The 24,242-nt window shown below is 35.9% G+C and overlaps 1 protein-coding gene across 1 annotated transcript in view; it reads right to left on the reverse strand.

Moving 5' to 3' along the window:
* The window catches only part of CELF2 (CUGBP Elav-like family member 2), an 814,024-nt gene extending 790,269 nt beyond the window's left edge, over window positions 1-23,755 (reverse strand). The window contains exon 1 of the mRNA XM_038530152.1: window positions 23,675-23,755. The gene's annotated coding sequence lies outside the window, so the exon portion shown is untranslated. The remainder of the gene's footprint in view (window positions 1-23,674) is intronic.
* Window positions 23,756-24,242: the final 487 nt, after the last annotated feature.

Genomic DNA, 24,242 nt, shown 5'->3' on the forward strand with positions numbered 1-24,242 from the left:
TTAACATTAATAAATTTAAGAACATCCAAAACCTGGCCATTGAGGATTCAGAATCATGCATTGCCAGAAATAACTTTTGCCTAAATTGGACCTTCTACATATGCAATGAGACCTGATTCTGTATTATTTCATGTACTGCTAAGCCTGTGTTTCTGTCAGTGAATAATTATTTTGAGTTATTAGAAGGAAAATGAAGCATAACATTTGCATGATTTCCCCCATACTACAGAAATAAGTCAACAATTAAAGGGGAGAAAAAATCAGCACACAAAATCTTGTGCTCTGAAAACAAAGGAACGATCTTGTTCCCCTTCCTCCTCATCTTCCCAAGTCTTACTGACCCAATTATAAATTTTCCAATAGTACTATATGTAACCCAAAAGGCAAAGGCCCTGGCTAAACTTTTAGTCCTTTCAGAGCATCTATGACTGGGATGATAGCCTCCATTCTTAAATGACCAAACTCAAAATGGGGAAATGAAGAGTGGGGAATCTGGTTACTTCAGGTTTGGACTTAAATTGCTCTTGAGAGAATTTTTCTTTTGCCACACTTTTCTCACCCCAAAGAGTTATCTTTATGGCAGTTTAAAGTGGGGGCTCACTTAATGAGCTCATCATTCCTTCTTCCTTCAATAAATATTTATTACAGGCCAAAATGGTCAGCCCCTTGATGGAAGACAAAGTCCCTGCACTCATGGAGCAAACAAATTCTGTAAATGGGAAGAACTAATAAGCACATAAATGATTTAAGTTCAGAAATAACTGAACATGAAAATACATAGAAATAAGTGATATAAAGAAAATTAACTGTTTGAAGTAAAGGGGAATGATTTGTTCACTACTCTGAATGCAGTGGTCAAGGGAGAACTCCCTAAGGAGTCAAGTGTTTAAACTGAACAAAAGAAGGAGCCAGGGGAAAAGCATCCCATTCAAACCTTCCTCCTTTCAACATACACTGAGCAAGAGTCCCCATCATCTGAATAATATCAAGGTACAAACAACAGCAACAAAAACCACATGAATTGTGTTTGAGATGAAAAAGAAATAATGGAGTGTTTAGAAAACAGTTCTCAAAAGCATGGTTTACTGGAATGTAGATGACTCTTTTTTCACTTTGAGCTTTCTTGAAAACGTGTAGATTTTAGTTATTCTTTCTGATTCTCATTTTTCAAAAGCAGTTGTTAAACAACCATCTTCAAATACTCAAGTTAGAGAGTGACTTTGTTCCCTTCAATTTGGGAGTTAGGAAACCTGTGACCATTTTGTCCTTGATCACAGTGATTCTCAAGTAAGGCAACAGCTCTCTCACATGGGAAACTTGTTAAAATATGAATACCTCATCTGAACCTTTAGTGATCCCAATAAAAACTACATCCTAAAATTGTTCTGACTTTACCTCCAACTGAAAGAGCAAAAGGCTGGGCTAGCAGAGAGCTTGGGTTGTTGCTCTCTGTGGGTAGGGATAGGAGTTGAGTTACACAACGGGAGAGCTGGTTCTCCAGTAACACTGGACATGGGGCTAAGTTCTCGAAGATCCACTACACTAGTGGTTTTCTTAAGGGGTTGGAAGGCTGGGCTCCTCAGATATTATTCAGAGGCCTGTAAAGTGAATTTTGGGCCCTACTTCTGTGTAAACTAAAGCAGCTTTTCCTTCAACTGGATTTTATATTGAGGTTACATATATGATTTCACTTGGAAAAGTTCTCTTTCTAAATAGATTAAACACCATAGAACTATGTAGTGGAGAAAGAGCTGGGAGCTGTATTTCCATAGAGCAGGCAAGGTCTAGAGTCCAAAAGATTCTTGGCACCAGAAATAAGAGGTGAGCTTTTGGAACTGGGGTAAACTTATAGGTCAAGCTTGATAATGCTTGGTTAAGATGTTTAATGCACAGTTATGCTTTCTTTGCACAGAAAAAGGCGAACAGGGTTAAATTGTGAATAATAATAATAAATAATTTATTAAGGAAGTACTAAATTACAAGATTGCATACTTTGTGTCATTTATTGCACACAGTGAGTCACTGAGGAAGGTGTGAATATCCCCATTTTCCAAGGGAATAAATTTCAGCTCAGAGATAGTAAATACCTTCCCCAAGGTCCCCCAGCAGATCTAGAGCTTTAACCTAGGATCTGTCTGGTTTCAAAGAGCATGTTCTTAATCACAACTTCCAAGTAGATCATACCTTAGAACAATAGTGCTTTGCCTTTTTAGTGATGAGATTTACAGATGATTTGATAACGCTATTGTAATACTTATTTCATTCCCACTATAAGTTTATGCAGTTCAGAAATCAATCTAGATGAACCATCTCTAATAAAAACTGAGAGAAAAGTAGGAGAGGGCATCTCTTTACTTCTCCATCCATTTCAGAATGTGAGAGGCAGTCCTCATGTGAAAAGAAAGAAAACTATGTAAAAATTCAGGACCGCACAAGTGCTTTGCCAATGAGAAAATGGAGTGGCAGGGGCTGCAGGGCTGGGAGCATGAACAAATAAAAGATTAAGAAATCCTTCCAGTTTTACCAAACCACACCAAACAAAAACAATTACTTGAACCCATTCTTTGTGCTTTTACCCTCTTACTGCTCCCAAAACAGATAAAATATTCAGTGACTGTCAGTAATTGACTGTGAGTGCTTTCAAAGCTGAAATTGTCCTGGCCAGAAATAATGGAGGTCTGTTTCCAGAAATGTCTGGGGCTAAAGAAAGGCATGGCCAATTGTGCCCATGAGTTACTGACTTCATATGGCCATAGTCGCTGAATGGCAGGCCACTTCTGTCATTCTGATTTAATAATTTATTTAGAATTCTCTCTCATGGACTATATTCGTGGTGAGTCCAAACAGAACTGAAAAACCATTTTCCTCTAACGACTATATAATTCTGTTTTTAGATTTGGGCAAATTTAGAAAGGACTTTATCTTCTATAACTGATCGTTTTTTTCTGATCTAGAATTAAATGTAGTAACACTGCCCCAACAGCTAAAAGGGAAATGTATACATCAGGCCCTTCCTTCTAAACTGGGCATTTTCAAGAAAGTGTTTGAATCTTAGTACAAATCAAATGGGCAAAATATATAATATGTTTTATGATGAAGAAGTACAACTTGGGTTGGAAGCTTCAATAAATCAGAACAGCCTCACGTTGGTCAGATTTCAGCTTTTAGTGGGTGGAAACCCATAAGATAATTGAGAAGTAAAACAGCACTGTGGTCTGCAGGTTTTCCCATCAAAGGTTTGGCTCACCTGCTGACAAAAGCAATTTACGTGCTGTGGAACATGATCTTTTATCAAACAAAAGATAGAAAAGCTGATGGTCATCTTTTTCCTTAAAGGGTATGTAAGAAAATTGCTCATCTGTAAACTGGTATCTAAGTGATATTTTAATTGATATTTGTCAGTGACTCAACCACAAGAAGATCAAAACAACTCTGAAAGGATCTTGTCTATAGCATTAAACTGTATTATTGATATTATCAGAGCAGAAATAAATAACCTGCCACATTATATGCAGGATCTATTTTTCCCTGGGGAGCAATTATTGATATTCTTACTAAAATAATCTGAGGGGGGCGCCTGGGTGGCTCAGTGGTTGAGAGTCTGCCTTTGGCTCAGGTCATCATCCTGGAGTCCCGGGATAGAGTCGCGCATAGGGCTTCCCGCGGGAGCCTGCTTCATTCTCTATGTCTCCCCCTCTCTCTCTGTGTCTCTCATGAATAAATAAAATCTTTAAAAAATAAAATAATATGAGGAATGTAAAGATTCTATGTTATGGTGTTTAAAATATTGTAAATCCTATAGTTTAGGGGTTGGCAATTTTTTTTTCTATCAAAAGCCAGTCTATAACTATTTTAGGTGTTGCAGTTTACACACGGTTTCCATCTCCTATTTCTCTCTCTCTCTCTCTCTTCCTTCCTTTCCTCCTTTCCTCTCTTCCTCCCTCCTTTCCCATTCCTCTTTCTTTCTTTCTTTCTCTTTCTTTCTTTCTTTCTTTCTTTCTTTCTTTCTTTCTTTCTTTCTTCTTTCTTTCTTTCTTTCTTTCTTTCTTTCTTTCTTTCTTTCTTTCTTTCTTTCTTCTTTCTCTCTTCTTTCTTTCTTTCTTTCTTTCTTTCTTAACCCTCAAAATTGCAAAAACATTCTTAGCTCATGGGCTATACAAAAACAGGCTATGGGTCTGTTAATCACATTTAATTTTTAGGGATATTATATAATGATAACCTCTCCCTAGAAACTGGCTGAGTCAAGAAAATAAGGACAGGGTGAGGATATGCAATATGATTGACAATGTTTTTAATTAAGAAAAGATTACCTTCAAAATTCTGGATGTCCGAATGCCCACCAGATATTTCAATTTTCTCTACCTACTTAGCTATGAATAGGACTTGGGCAGACCAGAGAGAGGGAATATTTTGGAACCCACCCACTGTATTTCAGAAGTCACGCAAAAAACTCTTTCAGTCAAAGGCAGCACCAAAACAGAGTGGACAGAATTGTAATTTTTGTTGTCCATGATTTATAGCAACCTATCTTTTTAAAAAAATTGCTTCATTTTTTTTCTTTTTTTTTTTAAGAGTGGTTTTAGGTTCATCACAAAGTTGAAAGGAAGAAAGACCAATTTCCCATATAACCCCTCTAATCACCTCCCTACACACATGCACATAACCTCAGCCATTATTAACATTAATGCTCTGATGAAGAATGTATTTATATTTTCCCACCAGGAAGCTGGTTATCTTTTAGGGTATTTGATCCTTTTCTTTTTTAACACTTGCATGCTAGCAAACATACTTAAATGAAAAATTTTACTTACTGCAAAAGTCTTTAGAGTTCAGACATTTAGAAGTAGGACAAGCGCACAGATACCTGTTCAAATATTGATGTTAGAATACCAGCAAAATGGTATTACTTAGATATTCCCTCTTTCTGGTTTCTGGAGAGAATTCCCTTTTGTGCAAAAAGATGTTTACAGATACTATAACTCTGTTAATGTTCTCAACTTGGTAAAAAGTGACTGCTTTTACATTCAAGCCCTTGGTCTCAGCATCACACTTACTTTTCAAATATCTTCTTGATAGTAACCCCAAGGTTGAATAATTCCTGTCATTATTGACTTGTAGGGACTCAATATCTTCTCTGAGTGACCTACATGGGGTGGGGTGAGGCAGCGGGGTAGGGATGCATGATTAAAGTTAGATCAGAAAGTAGAGCTATTGGGCGGTAAAAAACCACCTTCCCTTATAAACATGAACGGCATGACATTGAAACAAGTTGAAATCATAGGATTTTGCCAAGAGCATTCTAGAGTTTGAGAAAAATTTCCCAAGTTAGTTTTCAATTGCTTCTTACTGAACTCTGCTAACCAATTCTCTGCCTTGGAATAGCATTCAAGAGAGCATGAAAACCCAGCAGTGTCGATATTGGAAAGCCTCAAACTGTAGTGGGACCAGTTACCAGAGACTCAGAAGCAATAGTTTACAAAAGAAAAAAGGAATTGTCATCAACCACTGCAAAAGAAAGAGCTAAACAGCTTAAAAGTAGAATATACAAGAGAAGAAAAGGAAGAAAATATGTGCCTGCTTGAAGAAAAATATACTCCCTGATCTTGATTGCTCAAAATTGGGAGTTTAAGGGTTCATTATTTAAATGTTAAGCCTTTCTATGCATTAAAAAATACTGACAAGGTCTAAACAAATTGTTAACAAGTAATCAGGAGCATTCTTTGCTAGCCTTAAATTACCTATGTGAACAGTGTATATTGAGCATATAAATTAGGGGCAAAATATTCTAGTTATGGCACAATGGGTTCTTTGTCCTTTTTCCACTGAAAGATTGAATTATACTAGTTCCCCAGAAAGAGGCCCCCCAAAATTATATAACTGAATATTTGTTTCTTCCTAAATAATGATGCTATCTTAAAAACTTGATCTAGAAGCAGAAAAATACATTACTTTTCTATTGTTTTGAGTGGCACGATTATATTGTGCTCTGAGTGGCCAAGCACAAGGTCTTGAATAACTCTGCCAATAATTGACTTGCAACATTGATGACAAGTACCATTGCCTTGTTTGTACATCCTCATACATCTGAATGAGACAGAGGCAGACGGGTATGGTGGAAGGAGTCCTGGTCAAGGTGTCAGAGAACATGGGACCAACCTATAGGATTATATCACCAGGCACCCAATGCATCCTTCTGAGCAAGTTCTGTAATCCCTTGTGTCCTGCTGCTTCATTTTTAGAGGGGGCATGACAATACCTCCCTCCCTAAACCAGAGAGATGTGTAAGGTAGTCATGATATGTGTTCACAGAAAAGTGCTCAAGAAATATAGGGAGTTGTTCAAAATGTAGCTCATAGGTATCCTTCCCAGTATGAAAGCTTCTGAACCTTTATTTATTTTTTTTTTTTTGAATACTACTTTGGACATTCTGACCCTGAATCTTGGTCTTCCTCTTCTCCATCTTCCCTATTGACCTCTGTGTTGAGGATGTCATTCCTAATTCACCAGCGAAAACTTTCAGATCTACTTTTGAGTAAATCCTAAGGCTGCTCCCTTCTTAGCACATCCAGAGCTCGCATCATGGTGCTGGCCTCATCATCTCTCACAGGATGAACCTAACTATTCTCCTTGCTTCCACATGTCCTCCCCCAACAGTTTGCTCTCCCCAGAGCAGCCACAGCAGTATTTTAAAAATAAAATTTGGATCTGGTCACTTCTTGGTTCAAAACCCTCCTGATGAGTGCTTCTCACACAGAGAATTTCATCAGAAGTCCTCACCCCTTCCTGCAGTGCCAGTGGGGGTGGCACACTACCAGTTTTGTGCAGTCCAAGAGCTAAGGATGGTTTTTACATTGTTGAATGATTGTCATATGAATATACTACATAATTCAAATTGCAGTGTCCATAAAGTATTAGAACATAGCCATGTTTAGTCATTTACAAACTATCTATGGTGCTTTCATTCATCCACAGAGTTTGGTTGTTCCTAGACACACATTATAGCCTGCAAAGCCTAAAATGTTCACTAGCTAGCTCTTAATAGAAAAAGTTTGCAACCTCTGCCCACAGGGTATAATCCTTCCTCTTTCCTACCATTCTTCTCATTGTTGTTCTGCTTCAATCATGCTGATAGCTTATTCTTTTATGCTTGTTCTTGCTACAGTGCTATTTTATATGCTGCTTCCTTTTGCCCTTGGATATTTTCCTGGATGTTCTATGACTTCCTCTTTCATATCACTCTAGAATATGGTACTTTTCCCAAAAAGGTCTTGACAGTCCTACAGAAAATAGCACTGTTATAAAATTTAAAATAGTACATGCGAATTTTTTAAGCTCTAATCATGGTTTGTCAGAGTTCAAACTCTGACTCTTTTAGATATTAAAATCTGGAACTGTTAAAAATCAGTGTCAAATATCACATACTTGATATTGAATGGCTCAGTTTAGAGGACAACCTGGGAGTGAAAAATTATATGCTTCTTTTTCTTTTTTTTCAGCTCTTCCAAGAGCTTACTATGTGACTCTGGACAAATAATTTAGCATAAAGGAGCCTCAGTTTTCCTTTCAATGATTTAATGATATTCCTTATGAGCTACATTAGAAATATGATGGATAAACATAGGCATATAACGATTACATTTTTAAGAAGAACAAGAACAGCAAGAACAATCAAATATCTATTCAGCATATTATGGCATATGCCATCCTTACCAGGATTTCATTCTCTTTAGAAAAGTGACTACCTTTGCCAGATGACTATCTTTACTTACATCTGCAAAGTACATATCTAGCAATGGCACCTTTATTGGCTTCCTAGGGCTGTCATAAAAAGTACCACAAACTGGGTAGCTTAAAGCAACAGAAATGTATTGTCTCACAGTTTGGGAGGCTAGAAGTTCAAAATCAAGGTATTGGCAGGGCCATGTTCCTCTGAAATCTGTAAGGGAATCCTTACTTGCCTTTCCACCTTTTGGTGGTTTTCCAGCAATCTTCAATGTTCTTTGGCTTGCAACTGCACAACTATAACATTTGCTTTCTTGTCATAATGTGTTCTCCCTGTGTCTCTGCCTTTACATGGTTACCTTCTTAAGCACACCAGTCATGCTAGATTAGGAGCTTACCCTATGCCTGGACGATCTCTCAAATTTTACCTATTCCATCTGCAATGATTCTATTTCTACTAAGGTCATATAGTGAGGTACTGGGGATGAAGACCTCAATATATCTTTTTTGGGGGAGTGGGATACAGTATAACCCATACAGTACCCAAAAGTGCAATTGCAAGGATCTTTAATACTTATCTTTGTGAATACAGGAGAAGTGCTTACTCTATGATGGATATTCTTTCATGACATTTGCTCATTGTCATTGTAAACAGCATTTTTTGAGGAGGTTGGGGGGAGAAAACCAACATTTGGTACTGTGATTGTCCAGGTCTTTCAGTGATATATGATAGTTACTGCTTGAGGCTCGAGTTGAAAAAGAAGAATGACCATCTGATGATTTCACTGTCAGCCTCAGATGTGACCCTAACATACTTATGATCACCCCTGGAGTCCCAGAGTCAGCTACAATGAGACCTTTAGATTAGAGGACTGGAGTTTTGTCAGTTTGTTCAAAACTAGAAACATATCTCATGAAATGCTGCTCTTTCACAGACTTTTTTATAAAATTCAATGTTTTCAATTCTTAGAGCAAGAGAGTTGTGAATATATTAACCATTTAATAAGAGATTGTAATGACCACAGGGCAGGTTTAAATTGACAGACATGAAAAAGTCAAAGAGTTTCCTCATTGGATTAGTTTATTTCTTACCTTTTAAACAGTTCCTGTGACATATCAGATACAGAAAATACACTAATATGCCTTATAAAGGAACTTACAGTTATGGCAGTGGAGTTAAGTGGTTGTGCCAACCCTTCCACAGATAATAACTATTAAAATTGGATAAAATATTTAAAATCCCAATAATTTAAAGACACTGGATGTGTCCAATACTGTATAAAAGCTGGAAAGAGTGTATTCTTGAAAAAAAAGAAAAAGAAAAACATAGTTATAAGGCATAAGAATTGGGGGTAATTTCCAATCCCCATGGCTACAGCAGAGTAAAATGGTGGTAGAAAAACAAAGCCTTGTCAAATGTTTGCAGAAATAAGAGTTTAGGAATGGAATAGACTTAGAAATGTAAAGATGAAGCTATGAGAGCAAGATAATTGCAGAGGAAGGAAACCAAAAACCCAGAGCATCTGGCTGACAGGTAAGCTATGCATGGTGAGGGAAAATTCTATAGGGCCCTGCAACAAAGCAGGAAGAGGTCAGAGAGGAATCTACTCTTGAAAGATAAAAGATGCATAGGGCAAGATACATAATTTTGCTGCTTTTTAAGCTGAATACATTTTCCAGTTGCATGAAACATAGCAAGCAGAAGGCTGAAGCCTCAGGGATTTGAAGTGTCAGAAGTGAGATCCTAAGGATATGCCACAGAAGCTAGATTTAGAAGGAAATTCCTAGAAGCAAAAAAAAAAAAATGCAATAGAAAGGATAGCCCCAAAATATGAATAAAATCTTGGCCCAAATCCCTCATTGCTGAATTACACAGGCACAGGGAAGAAATCCAAGAGGTTAGACTAATAAAAGCATTTGGAATTCATAAAAACAGTCCAGAGATATCAGTAGCTACATGCTAAAAGAAAAGATAAATGTTGCATTTCACATTCAGGAAGATTAACTGAATATCGGAATAAAAGAGGACAACTCTCAGGACATTAAAAAATCCACTGTCACAACAATGTATTATCTTTAATGTCCAGTTTACAACCAAAAATTACTAGACATTCAAAGCTACAGAAACTTTGACCCATAAAAAGGAACAAAGACAGTCAATAGAAACTGACTTCCTACGGTCCCAGATATTGGATTTAGCAGATAAAAACTTTGAAGGAGTGATTATAAATATGCTCAAGTAAGTAAAGAAAGTATGATGCCAGTGAGAAAAAGATAAGAAAATAAAGAAATAAATCTATAGAAAAAAATACAACTAAAAAATTCAATAAACTTTAAAAATTAACTCATAGACCCAACAGTATATTGGACATAGAATAAAGTATCATTAAATTTGGAGGCTAATCAACACAAATTACTCAATTTGAAGAATAGAGGGAAAACAAAACAAAACAAAAAGCAAACAATTGTAGAGTCTAAGACGCTTATGTGAGAATATCAGCTAGGCTATTATATATGTAGCTGGAGTTACCGAGAGAGAAAGAGAGAGACAGATGACCTGGAAACATTTTTCTGAATAAAAAAAAAATAGAATCTTTCCAAAATTTGATGGAAATCATTAAATTCAGATACAAGTGACTTAATAAACTTCAAACAGGATTAAAATAAAGAAAAACATTATTCTTAAATAATATTCCTAAATATTCCTAAACATTCCTGAATACATTGAGTTAAACTGCTTATACCCAAAAATAACAAATAAAATCTTGAACTCAGCCAGAGAAAACATACACATTAATAATAGGTGAATAATGCTACAATTTCCTGACTCCCCTTGAGAAACTATGGAGGCCAGAAGATACTGAAATAACACAATAAAATTGCTAAAAGAAAAAAGAAGCTGTAAATAATAAATTCTATGTTTAATAAAGCTATCCTAAAAATAAAAATGAAATTAGAATATTTTCAGATAATTAAAAGTGATAAAATTTATTACCAGAACTGCATTAAAGATAATGTAAAGGAAAGTGTTCAGGTTATATAACATATTTCCTTTTCTTAATTTCTTTCTTTCTTTTTAAAAAGATTTAAAAGATTTTATTTTTTTATTTATTCGAGAAAGAGAGAGAACAAGCACAAACAAGCAAGCTCCCTGCTCAGCAGAGAGCCCGATGCAGGGCTTGATCCCAGGACCTGGGATCATGACCTGAGCCAAAGGCAGACACATAATTGACTGAGCTATCCAGGAACCCCTTCTTAATTTCTTTAAAAGAGAAATTATTGTTTAAAGAAAGAAAAAAACAAAAAACAAAAAAAACCCTTCAAACCTCCCTCTAAAACAAGCGAAACCCAATAAACAAAAACCAAAAAAAAACAATTTATTGATGAATTTATAATGTATGTAAATATATTTATATAACAATAGTTCAAGAAAGAGAAGGTAAATGGAAATATACTGTTGTAATATTACAATTAACTTTAGAATATATATTTTAATTTCTAAGAAATCATGAGAAAATAATTTAGAAAAATATAACTAGAAAACCAAAACATAAGTTAAAATAAAATTTTAAAAAACATCTGATTAACACAAAAGAAGGGAAGAATGGAAAAATTAATCAAAATAAAGTTAATTTCTAGACACAAAAATACAGAAAGTATGTATGCATAATGTATAAAACACTATGTATATACATTTAGAATATATTATGATGCATGTATATTATATATTTATATGTATATACATATTATATGTGCATATAAGCCTAATAATAACACATGGATAAAAATCTAAGACAAACTAAGGGGGAGAAATAGACAAATCTAAAATCATAGATGGAGATCTACTTAAACTACTACCAGTAATTGATAAGACAAATAGACAAAAAAGAAAATAAAAGATCAGAAGGACATTACCAGACTAACTGACAATTATAGAACAGCTCACCAAATAACAGCAGAATACACATTCTTTCTATGAACATTTCCAATTCTCACCCTGGTGAGCCATATATCAGGACATAAATTTTAAAATTTTGACATTATAGAGTAAGTTCTCAGACTAGAATGGAATTAAAATAGAAATCAGCAACAACAATATATGTAGAAAAAGTCGAATATCTAGAAATTAAGTAACACACTCTTAAAAAACCATGAGAGAATCAAGCAACCACAAAATAAAATTATTCTGAATGGAATAATATTTATCCAACTACCACCTCAGCTATATTCCACAAATTTTATTCTCTAAAATTACTTTATTATCTAAAATTTGTGGAATATAGCTGATGTGGTGGTTGGATAAATATGATAGTTTTAAATGCATACATAAGAAAAAAAAAAAGAGTAAAGTCAATATGTAAGCTTCCAGCATAGAAAGCAGAAAAATGGGCTCCCAAAAGATGTCTATGTTCTAATCCCTGAAACCTATAAATATGTGACCCTAGATGATGAGAAAAACTTTGTAGATATGATTAATAGTATAGCCTGGAGATAGGGAGATTATCCTGGAATATCTAGATGGGCCCAATTCCATCAAATGGATCTCTACAAGTAGAGAATCTTTCTCACCTGGGTTAAAGAAATAAGATGGAAGAAGGAAGGAAGGTTTGAAGTGTGAAATGGACTCAACCCCACCATTGCCACTTCAAAGATGGCAGGGGACCACAAGTCAAGAGATTACTTTCAGAGGATGAGACTGATTCTCAGCAGATATCCAACAAAGGAATGGGGATCTCAGTCTACAACTGCAAGGTACTGAATTTTGCCAAAAATGCAAAAGAGTGAGGAAATAGATAATAGATCCTCCTCCAGAGCTTCCTGAATGGAATGCGGCTCTGCAGATGCTTTTAGTTTTGGCCTAGTGAGATTTGTCAGACTTTAGATGTACAGAACTATAATGTAATAAACTTATAATGCTAAAGTTACTACATTTGTGGTAATTTGCTATAGCAGAAGTAGAAAACTAATGAACTGATTTTAAAAAAAAAACAAACAGAAAACACATACTACTAATATTAAGAAAGAGGAGATCTTACTACTGATCCTACAATACTCAGAGGATATGAGAATTTGATGAGCATTTTATGGTAATAATTATGATAACTCAGATAAAATATATAAATTTCTTAACTAACACAAATGACCAAAGCTAACATAAAAGGAAATAGAAAATTTAAATAACTCTGTATCTATGAATAAAATTGAATTTGTCATTAAAAGTCTTCCCACAAAGAAAACTCTAGACCCAGACAGCTTATTGATAAGTTCTATCAAACATCTAGGGAAGAAAAAAAAAATCCTAATCCTACACAAAATGTTTCAGAAAATAAAGAAAGAAGGTGTATTTTCCAACATATCTTACAAGATTAATCCTACTCTGAGAGAATACCAGACAAATACATTCCAAGAGAAGAAAGGTGCCAACCAGTACCTTAATGAACAGAGACACAAAAATCCTTAATAAAAATATTAGCAAATAGGGACGCCTGGGTGGCTCAGCAGTTGAGCATCTGCCTTTGGCCTAGGGCGTGAACCTGGAGACCCAGGATCGAGTCCCACATCGGGCTCCCTGCATGGAGTCTGCTCTGCTTCTCCCTCTGCCTGTGTCTCTGCCTGTGTCTCTGCCTCTCTCTCTCTCTGTCTCTCTCTGTCTTTCATGAATGAATAAATAAAATATTAAAAAAATATTAGCAAATCATGAGCACCTAGTGGCTGAGATGGTTAGGCTTCTGCCTTCAGCTCAGGTCATAATCTTGGGGTCCTGGGATTGTCAGGCTCCCTGCTTAGTGGGAAGTCTGATTCTCTCTCTCTCCCTCTGCCCCCCATCCTCTCACCCCCAGGTTCTGATTGTGCTCTTTCTAAACAAACAAACAAACAAACAAACAAATAAAATCTTTACAAAAAATATTAGCAAATCAATTCCTTGGTATATAAAAAGACAATATACTTTCATTATTAAGACACTTGGCAAACAATGAATAGAAGACTTCCTTTTGTGGTAAAGGGTCCACACGAAACACTTTCTATGGATATCATATTCTGTGGTGAAAGACAATGTTTCCCCCTAAGTTTGAGAACAAGGAAAGGACATTTATTCTCACTATTTATATTCAGTGTTTACTGGAAATCCTAACGATTTCAGGCAGTTAAAAGGGAAAAAGGAAAAATAGGGAAGGATGAAATGTTTTGATCAAAAGTAGATGTTGTATTTGGAAAATCCTAAGAAATACATATGCACAAAATACCCACTAGAATAAGTAAACGTGTCAGGCTAGCAGTATAGGAAGTCAGTATACAAAAAACAGAAGTCTTTATATATAACAGCAACAAAAGTTGCAAACTGAAATTAAAAAATACTATTCTACTTCAATAACATCCAAAAACATTGTGTACTTAATTTATAAATTTAACAAAAATTGTAAAATACTTGTTTACTCAAAACTACAATTCATCACTGAAACTAAAGAATAACTAAATAAATGTTTATGGATGGAAGACTCAAAGTAGTTAAAATGTCAGTTCTACAAATTGAACTATATATTAAATACAACTCTAATAAAAATTTCAGGAGGCTTTTTGAGGGAAAAATTTATAAGCTAATTCTAAATTTATATAAAAATGAAAACAACTTGGAATAGCCAAAGGAATATGGAAAAAGAAAAAACAAAGTTGGAGAACCTATACTACCTGTTTTCAAGATTTACTACAAAGCTAGAGCAATTTCTACAGTAGTAGGATTAGTGAAAACATAGATTATATCCCTCAACAGGGACTCTAGAAGACAACATGTATATGGTTGATTGAATTTTGGCAGATGATTCAAGATAATTAAATGGGAGAGTTTTTCAATAATGATACTGGAGTATTTGGATATCCATATAAAAACCTGAACCTTGATTTTACATCGTATCAAAGATAAAAATTAAAATGGATCATAGATCTACACGTGAAAATTAACATTATAAAACTTATAGGGAAAAACAAAAAAAAATCTGTTGCCTTCTATAGATGAAGATGTCTTAGAACTCAAAAAGTATGAACTATGGAGGAAAAAATTCATATATCAGTTATATGGTATGTTTTCGATTAATCCAAATTTAAAAAAAGTTATTCCTTGAAAGATACAATTTTTAAAAAATAGAAAAAAAATCATATGCTGGGAGGAAATATTTTCCATATAGATATTTGAAAACAAAGTCTCTCCAAAATCTGAAAAGAACTTCTACAACTAAATTTTAAGAGAAGAGAGATGGACAAGAGATTTGAACAGACACTACACAATAGACCAATGAGCATATAAAAAGATGTTCAACATCCTTACTTCTTAGGGGATGCTGATTAAACCCACAGTAAGGTACCACCATATACCTGGTAGAAGGACTAAAATTGAAGAGTCGGCACTATCAACCATTGGCAAAGATGTCTAGCAACTAGAGCTCTCGTATATTACAGGTGAAAGTAAAAAAAAAAATTTACAATACTTTGGGAAACTGCTTGGTTTTCCTTATAAAGTTAAACATACACCTATCATAAGACCAAGCATTTTCATCTTTAGCTATTTACCTGAGAGAAAAGAACTCCTATGGCCATATAAAGACCTGTACGTGAATGTTCATACAGCTGTGTTCATAACAGCTGCAAATGGAAATTACCCAAATGTCCATCAACAGGTGAATGGATAAACAAAATGTGGTATAGTCATACAATGGAATGCCCTTCAGCAATAAAAAAAAACCCTAGTCATGCACATAATAATATGTATAAATCTCAAAGGCATTATGCTGAATGAAATGAGCCAGACACAAAAGAGTACACACTGTATGGTGCCATTTACATAAAATTTTATAAAATGTAAATTAATGTGTAGTGATAGAAAGCAGATCAGTGGTAGCCTACCTAAAGGCTAGGTGTGGAGAATAGGATTGACTACAAATGGACTTAAGGACATTTTTGTATGAATGGAAATGTTCTGCACTATCTTGATTGCTGTGCTGGTTTCACAGGTGTACACGTTGGTGAAAACTCTTCAAATTGTACACTTAACACGGGTTCAACTTATTTTATGTAAATTACATATCAATTTAGTTGATTAAAATACTATCAAGTATCTGTCAAAATAAGGGTGGAATTTTTGGAATTTATCCCCAAACCCTCAATTAAATAGGGGTCAGCTGTATAATAAATAAGCCTAGTATAATAGAAATACTCAGAAAATAGTACATCTTCAGAGCATGTCCTTCTTCCCAGGAGAGCATGCCGTTACATCTTTATCATAACAACCTTTAAGAAGGTGAATATTCAGAGAGCATTATCTCCCTATAATATCATCCCTAGAATAAAGGGCTGTTTTAATATGCAAGCATGGTGGATTTCAACATGAACAGAAGAGCTTGTTCTGTCCATTTCTCTGTGGCCTGCTGACATCACCCTGTAACCAGTAGATTCTGAGGGATGCTATTTGTACTTCTCGAGTGCTACTTTAAAGAGCACACAGAAAATTTCAGACTCTATGATGTGGATGTAAAAACAACTGTAGTAAAATGTTTCCCGATTCCCTTGAACTTTGCTTTCCTTTGGACGATCATCAATCATTAGATCAGCTCATTATTACTCAGGTTAACTACAGTTCCCTAAATTCTTCTAGAGATCCCAGCAGTTACTGTGTAAGAAAGAACTACCTTATTTTAGATGATCCAGCCCACATTCCAATAGATTCTGCACATAATCAGAACACCAGAAAACTCTCTACTACCCCTACTTGCTGTCTAACCTACTGGTTGTGTCTCATCATCTCCAATTATGCCTTACGTGTCCACTTCTTTTGGTGTCTTTGTCTGAGTCCTTTAAATGATGCCTATTTGGATATTTGGATATTCTATTGTAGTTTTTGGCTCTCTCTCTCTCTGTTTCCATATCTATATTTCTGAGCCTCCCTGATTCCATTCCCCACATTTTTGAGCCAGTCTCTTCTACTTCTGTACTCAGACAAAGCTTCTGGACCCTACCCCAGAACATAGACCTCAGTCTACTGATTTGGATGACAGTGACACCCAATATTCATTAACAAGTACTTAATGAGCACCTGCTATGTGCTAGGTGTATCTGGATGCTTGGGATTCAGCAGTGAACAAAACAGACCAAAATGCACTTGTGAAACATCTATTTTAATGGAGAGAGTTCAACAATAAACAATAAACATACATAATGCTTTTTGAAATTGTGTCATTTGCTCAATTCATTGTAACTGTTTACTAAGTATTGGCTATGTTGAGATCTGTGGGAAATTGAAAAGTGAAAAAGCCATATCTTGGTCATCTAGGAACTTACAATGTAGTTGAAGTTGTAACTGATACACTAAAAAGTGTAATTTGATTAATCAGCCTGTGGCAAACTTAGCATAGTGTGAAGCTCTCAGAATCAAAAAAAAGAGGGTTAGAGTGGATTGTACTTATAAAAAGAGTGGTCAGAGAAGGCGATACTTGGGGAAAACATGAAGGAAGTGAGCAAGCAATGGATTTGGAGCTCAAGAAGAAGAATGATCCAAGCTTAGAGAAGATCAGGTGCAAAGATCCTGAGATGGGAGCAGACCTGCTGGTGTGCTCTATGTGTATATAAGTATACGAATGTGCCTAGAATATTAGGGTAACAGGAGTAAGGAGCGAGAGTCAAGGTTTGGTAATCCTTGTTGACCTGGACAGCTCCCTTTTATGTCATTGCCTCATGGTGACTATTAATATTATCACCTGTCATTCTCAAAAGTGTCCAGGTTTATTTTATTTATTTTATTTTAAATATTTTATTTATTTATTCATGAGAGACACAGAGAGGGAGAGAGGGAGAGGCAGAGACACAGGCAGAGGAAGAAGCAGGCTCCATACAGGGAGCCCAACGTGGGACTCAATCCCGGGACTCCAGGATCACACCGTGGGCTGAAGGCAGGCGCTAAACCGCTGAGCCACCCAGGGATCCTGTGTCCAGATTTATTTATTTTTATTTATTTTTTTTAATTTTTATTTATTTATGATAGTCTCACAGAGAGAGAGAGAGAGGCAGAGACACAGGCAGAGGGAGAAGCAGGCTCCATGCACCGGGAGCCCGACGTGGGATTCGATCCTGGGTCTCCAGGATCGCGCCCCGGGCCAAAGGCAGGCGCCAAACCGCTGCGCCACCCAGGGATCCCCCTGTGTCCAGATTTAAATGAAAAATTGTACACTCCACCTATTTAGTCAAATTTGCAATGCATGAATATGACAGAAAAATTCAAAAGGTACAAAAGAGTATACAGTAAATGCAAGCCTTCCTCTCATCCCTGTGCCCCAGGCTTCCAGTTTCCATTCTCAGAAACTACTGTTACCAGTTTTGAAGGCATCTTTATAGCAGTGTTATGAGCAGAGGAGTAACACCCTCTGCCTTCCTTTTTTTTTGCCTTACATTTCTAATGGAACTCTTGGGCTATGCATGAAGAAGAGACTGCAGTAGAAGCACGGGGCCAGTTAGGAAGTTATCACAAAAATCCAGGTAAGCAAAGAACTTCCTTAACTCAATTACCCAAAGATGTGAGAAAATAGAATTATGTGTTGTTGTTGTTTTTTAACTTTATAAAGAGTTTCCATCTGTATCTTTGGCTTAGAACAGCTTTCTCTGAGCCCATCAATCTCAACTAGTCTCCCCCATAGTTTCTATCAGAGCACTTGAACTTTTCCTTCACAGCATTTAACACAACTTGTAATGATACACTTTGTGTTCCTTTATTTAAAAATGTCTTACATTTTTAGCCTTTTTTACAGTTTCTTTTATTGAAGTATAGGTGACATACAATGTTACATTAGTTTTAGGTGCGAAGCATAGTGATTGGACAACTCTATGCGTTATGCTATGCTCTCTGTGAGTGTAGTAGCCATCATCTCTTACCATACAGTGCTAGTACAATACCATTGGCTATATTCCTTGTGGTGTACCTTTCATCCCTGTAATGTATATATTCCATAAGTGGAAGATTATGTCCCCACTCCCCTTCACCCATTTTGCCCATCCCCCACCCCATCCCATCCAGAAACCACCAGTTTATTCTATGTGTTAATGGGTCTCTTTCTGCTTTGTTTTGTTTTTTTCAATTCCACATGTAAGTGAAATCATATGGTATTTGTTGTTCTCTGTCTAACTTAATTTCACTTAGTATAATACCCTCAAGGTCTATCCATACATTTTTCCAAAGAAGACATAGAGATGGCCAATAGACACATGAAAAGATGCTCAATATCAGTAATCATCAGGGAAGTGCAAATCAAAACCACAAGGAGATATCACCTTACCCCGGTCAGAATGGCTAGTATAAAAAAAAAAATAACAAGTGTGGGTAAGGATATGAAGAAAAAGGAACCTTCTGCACTGTTGGTGGGAATGTAGATTGGTGCAGCCACTGTGGAAAGCAGTATGGAGTTTCCTCAAAAAATTAAAAAAGAGAACCACCATGAGATCTGGTAATTCCGCTATTGGGCATTAACTCAAAGACAATGAACACATTAATTTCAAAAATACATGCACCCCTATTTTTATTGCAGCATTATTTACAATAGCCAAGAAATGGAAGCAGTCCAGGTGTCCCTTTATCTAAAAATAGATAAAAATGCTGTGGTGTACATATATAATGGGGTATTACTCAGCCACAAAAAAGAACAAGATCTTGCCATTTACAACAGTTTAGGCATTTAGAGGAGAGGAACCATATCCATTTCTTTTGTCAGGTAGTCTAGGCCTTTTATAAAATAGACACAAAAACAAATTTTGAATGAATGAATAAATGGATTAATGAAGAAATCACAAGTCTTCTCTTGCTACTCCTCCTACAAAGATAATCTAAGAACGGCTAACCTTATCTCTACCTCTGTCCATCCACTTGAGTTTCTAAATGATTAACATTTGGATCAGAATAAAAGAGCAAAAAATAAGCTAGTTTCTCTATTTCTATTGCATGTATGTCTCTATCTTCATTCTTATAAAAACAGCAGAAAACCAGGGAGGCAGGAAGAAAGCATAAGGGTTATAAGATATAGTATAAATCAGCATTTATGTATTTACTGAGGAAATATAAGTATATTATTTTGACAGTTTGACAGTATGAGTAATAGGCAGTAGAGAATATTCTAATTTTACACTTATATTTTATATTACTAACATATAGGTTATAAAGTGACATTTTTGAATCATTTCATTACTCTAAAGTGTTAGGGATAGGTATACACAAGAATGTTTTTACGTGTTTAAGAATGCATTGCCATACATTTTAGTCTCGAGGAGAGAGATGTTCTCTTTATTCTCTTGGGTCACATGTGGAAACATCTCAACAGATAGTAGAACAGCATATAGTAGAACAGCATTCTTTATATACACTTACTGTTCTGGTGCAATGATTCTCTTGAGTCCTGAGGGTATTACTACATCAGTGAAGTGAGAAGAGGGTATGGAATCAAGGGATTGGCCAACCCACACATTGCTTCGGCGCAAATGCACAGGCTATGACATAGAGTTTATTAACTAATTAGCCTCTTGTATTTCGTTTAAACCGCTTGACCCCAGTGCCTGCCCAAACTGACATTCCCCTTCCTCTTTTTCAGAGGGAGAAGCAGGCTCCATGCACCGGGAGCCCGAGGTGGGATTTGATCCCGGGTCTCCAGGATCGCGCCCTGGGCCAAAGGCAGGCGCTAAACCACTGCGCCACCCAGGGATCCCCTCCCCTTCCTCTTCTTTGGAAGTTACTCATCTTCAGTTAGGCAGAATAAGAACAACAACAACAACAACAACAACAATTTGGCTATTTGATGGGGCCATTTCCTCTTTGCAAAGATGAGGAGACAGAGGCCCAAGAAGATTAATTAACAAAGTCATTGGTAATTAAGGACTAGGATTGATATTTCCTGTTATCCAGCTTGGTATTTCTTGCTTATTATTATAGTGAAAAAATACAATATGACAACTGTATCAGTAATAACAATGACTTTTTTTAAACCAGAAGGAAGAGAAAACACACACATGGCTATAGAAATATTACTGAAGCAAACATGAGGACTGAAGAATATGCCAGTTCCAAGAGGTCAGAAACAAGACACCATATTTTTTTTTTTTTTTTTGATTCTGAGAGCTTCACACTATGCTAAGTTTGCCACAGGCTGATTAATCAAATTACACTTTTTAGTGTATCGGTTACAATTTCAACTACATTTTAAGTTCCTAGGTGACCAAGATATGGCTTTTTCACTTTTCAATTTCCCACAGATCTCAACATAGCCGATACTTAGTAAACAGTTACAATGAATTGAGCAAATGACACAATTTCAAAAAGCATTATGTATATTTTTACATTGCCTTTGTGCTTCCATTCTAGCATCATATATAATTTTGTCTGTTTGTATGTCTATGTGTAAAATAACAATTCTCATTCTCTCGATGAGGTATTTTCTACTTCACTATCTATGCAATTATAAGGTGAAAACTATTCCAAACGCCACAAGAGCTGAATGGCAAGTGTAGAACTACTGTTAAAGAATTTTGCTCTTGAAATTGTAATGTCATAGCACTTCAGCAAGGGAAGAAGAAAAGCCATTCTGATATTATGCATGCTTAGGTATTGGGATGTGGGGTTATTACTGGTTCTTTTTCTATTGAAAAAATGGATAGGGTAAAATCTAAAGTAATTTCAGTGTTATTCAATATTTTATTAATGGGGGGAAGCATCATTTTAACTGCAGCCATCTATAGAATTTGGACTGATTACTAGTTCAAATGACAGAGTCCTACAGTGAAACCCATAATTTTACATTACGTTCTGCAAGAGATGATAGCAGTTCTTCACATATAATGGTATTGCTACCCAGAATCTTGTTAACACTCATAGTCTGAGAGGTTGTGCTTATCTTCTCTCTCATTATTATTTTGAATCAGAAAGAAATGTTTTTCAGAAGTCTACTGGCCTTTTTCCTTTATATATGGGACTTTGGTCAATTAGACATTTTCATAGACTAGACACCGTGGGTAACAAATTTAATAATTTAGGTAGAAGGGTAAAATTACAAAGAAGTGAATCTTTAAAAAAAAAAAAATTAAGAAATGCCCTTACTGTGGTTTGACTTGTATTTAGCTCTTTGTAGCTATTTCTAGTCACTGATTCTATGGAAAGTACTTTCAGTTTAGTTGCTTGTTACTGGGCAACAATTTATTCCAATTATAACTGAAATGTTCCTAATAGACAGTTACTGGCGGATAAAAACAGATTTTAAAAATGAACTATTAAATCCATAGTATTTTCTCTTGATGCAAGAGGCAGAAATTATTCTAACAATTGACATTTTCTAATGTTCCCAGGTCTTTCTAGACATTTCAAGTGATTTGGGGGGCATTGGTGAGGACCCAAGGGGCGGCATGGTTCAGAGCTGTTAAATGTAGAAATGACACAATTAGATAGAATAGCTACTGAGACTGGGGACCAAATGTTAGCAGCGTATGGAATGCCACATTCTCTATCAGATGCAAATGGCATGCAATCTTCAAACTTTCATAGGAGAGTTTTTCTTTAGAAAAAGGTCTTAATGGACATTTGCTAACTACATTCTCTTCCTGACAATCACCCTATTATTTTTTTACTTACCTATTAAAAAAAAAAAAAGAAAAAAAAACACAGCTAACAAATGACAATGGAGGATAAGCAGAGCATATCCCTTGATACTTTATATGTATTTTTTAAGGCAAGAAAAGAGAAAACAAAATCTTTGTTCCTAAGTTTCTCAACCCAAATCCAACCAGACTCACTGACAAGCCTAAACCTTTCCATGTATATTCCAGCCTCTGAGGCTAGAATCTGTATAAGCTCAAATGAAGTTTGCCACATGGATATATTTTCAAATGAGACGTGTGGTGTGCAAGAAAGATTTCTTTGTTTTCTTTCTTCTTTATAATATTAAAATGCAGTAAAAAATGGACTGACCATAGTCGCCAATTGACATAAAATTACACGCATGGAAGGAAAAGAAGTACATCAGTTGTAGATTTAACCTTAGGAACTTTATCTCATAATCAACAGTTTTGTGTTTTGAAATGTGTCTTAAATGACCTGATCAGTTCTAATGGTAGTAAGAAGAGACGGTTGCTGAGAATTTATTCCACTTAGCTCCAGTTTCTCCCCGTAACAGAATAACAGGCAAGAACAATTGCAGCACCAGTCCCAGGCACAGGATCAACAAATACTTGTTGAATTTAATTGGGTTGAATTAAAATTTGTGCTTTTAAAGAATAAAGTTGGCATCTCTAGTCCAAGGTCCCCAAATCATCTAGGCTCTCCACAGTTGACTGTCTAATGAACTCCAGACTAGTTATAGATCAAAGGGATTAAAATAACTTTACTCAGCACTCACTTTACTCTGTTTCATTATCTGAACTAGGGAAGTCTAGGATAATTACAGTGCTACCTAAAAAAAAAAAAAAAAAGTTTCATCATCATACTTCCTGTTTGGTGAGTAAACAACAGAACAGTTATGGTCTGTAACGGACCTATTAAAACCCTAACATCCCTGCAAGCGAGTAAGTTGGAGAACTCCAGAATGCTCCCTGACAGGACACTGAAACACCAACCCTGAACGATCAACAACTCATTGCCATAGTGCGACAATCTTAACCCTGTTGCAACTGGGTGACCAGTCAATTTGCAGGGAGAAGCATCATCAGAGCACATAGGAATGCTGTTATTACCCATTATAAGTATGACGCGAAGGTCACATATCAGGCAATTACACCTTTTCATTACATGCTAACCCCTCACGGCAGGGAAGCCACGCTTATGACTGCATTAGACAGACAAAGCCTTCAGCTCTTAAAAAAAAAAAAAAAAAAAAAGAAAAGCCAAAAAGGGGGGGGGGCAAAAAAAAAAAGAGAAAAGATAAAAAAATTAAATTCGTTTTCTTACCAGCACGTTGCAGCATCAACTCGCTCACAGGAATGTTGCCTTTACAGGTTTCTCTTTTAATTATCCTGGAAGCAGGGAGACAAAAAAAAAAAAAAAAAAAAAAAGGCAAAGAAGAAGAAGCAGGGTGGTTAAATTAGCGTGCTGGAATCTTTTCAGTTTGTCGCAGAGTAGAAAAATAAAAAAGGGGGGGAAAAAGGCTCAGTAATTTAAATTTGCTCTCAGTTCAGGCTGCATCGTTGGGTCCCGCCCCTTCTTCCCGCTGGGTTCCACTACCTGCAAGGCTGGAATTGACAGCTACTGTGCAAACAAAAAAGGCAACAAGCATGCTGGTACCGTTCTCACTGCTGTTTGGGTCTCACTTGTCCTGACAACTAAAAATCATCGGTGGAAAGGTATCCTACATTTTCTATCTGAAGCATTTGCATGTAATTCCCTTCCATTTTAATGATACACCATAGCTCATGATGATGGAGTTTGATTCCTGTTTTTATTCCCCCCTCTTTCATTTTTTTCCTAAATATGCATAATAATTCCAGTTACTATTATTATTTATATTTTTACTCTTATC

The sequence above is a fragment of the Canis lupus genome, chromosome 2 (assembly GCF_011100685.1).
Source record: "Canis lupus familiaris isolate Mischka breed German Shepherd chromosome 2, alternate assembly UU_Cfam_GSD_1.0, whole genome shotgun sequence".
NCBI classification, from domain to species: domain Eukaryota; kingdom Metazoa; phylum Chordata; class Mammalia; order Carnivora; family Canidae; genus Canis; species Canis lupus.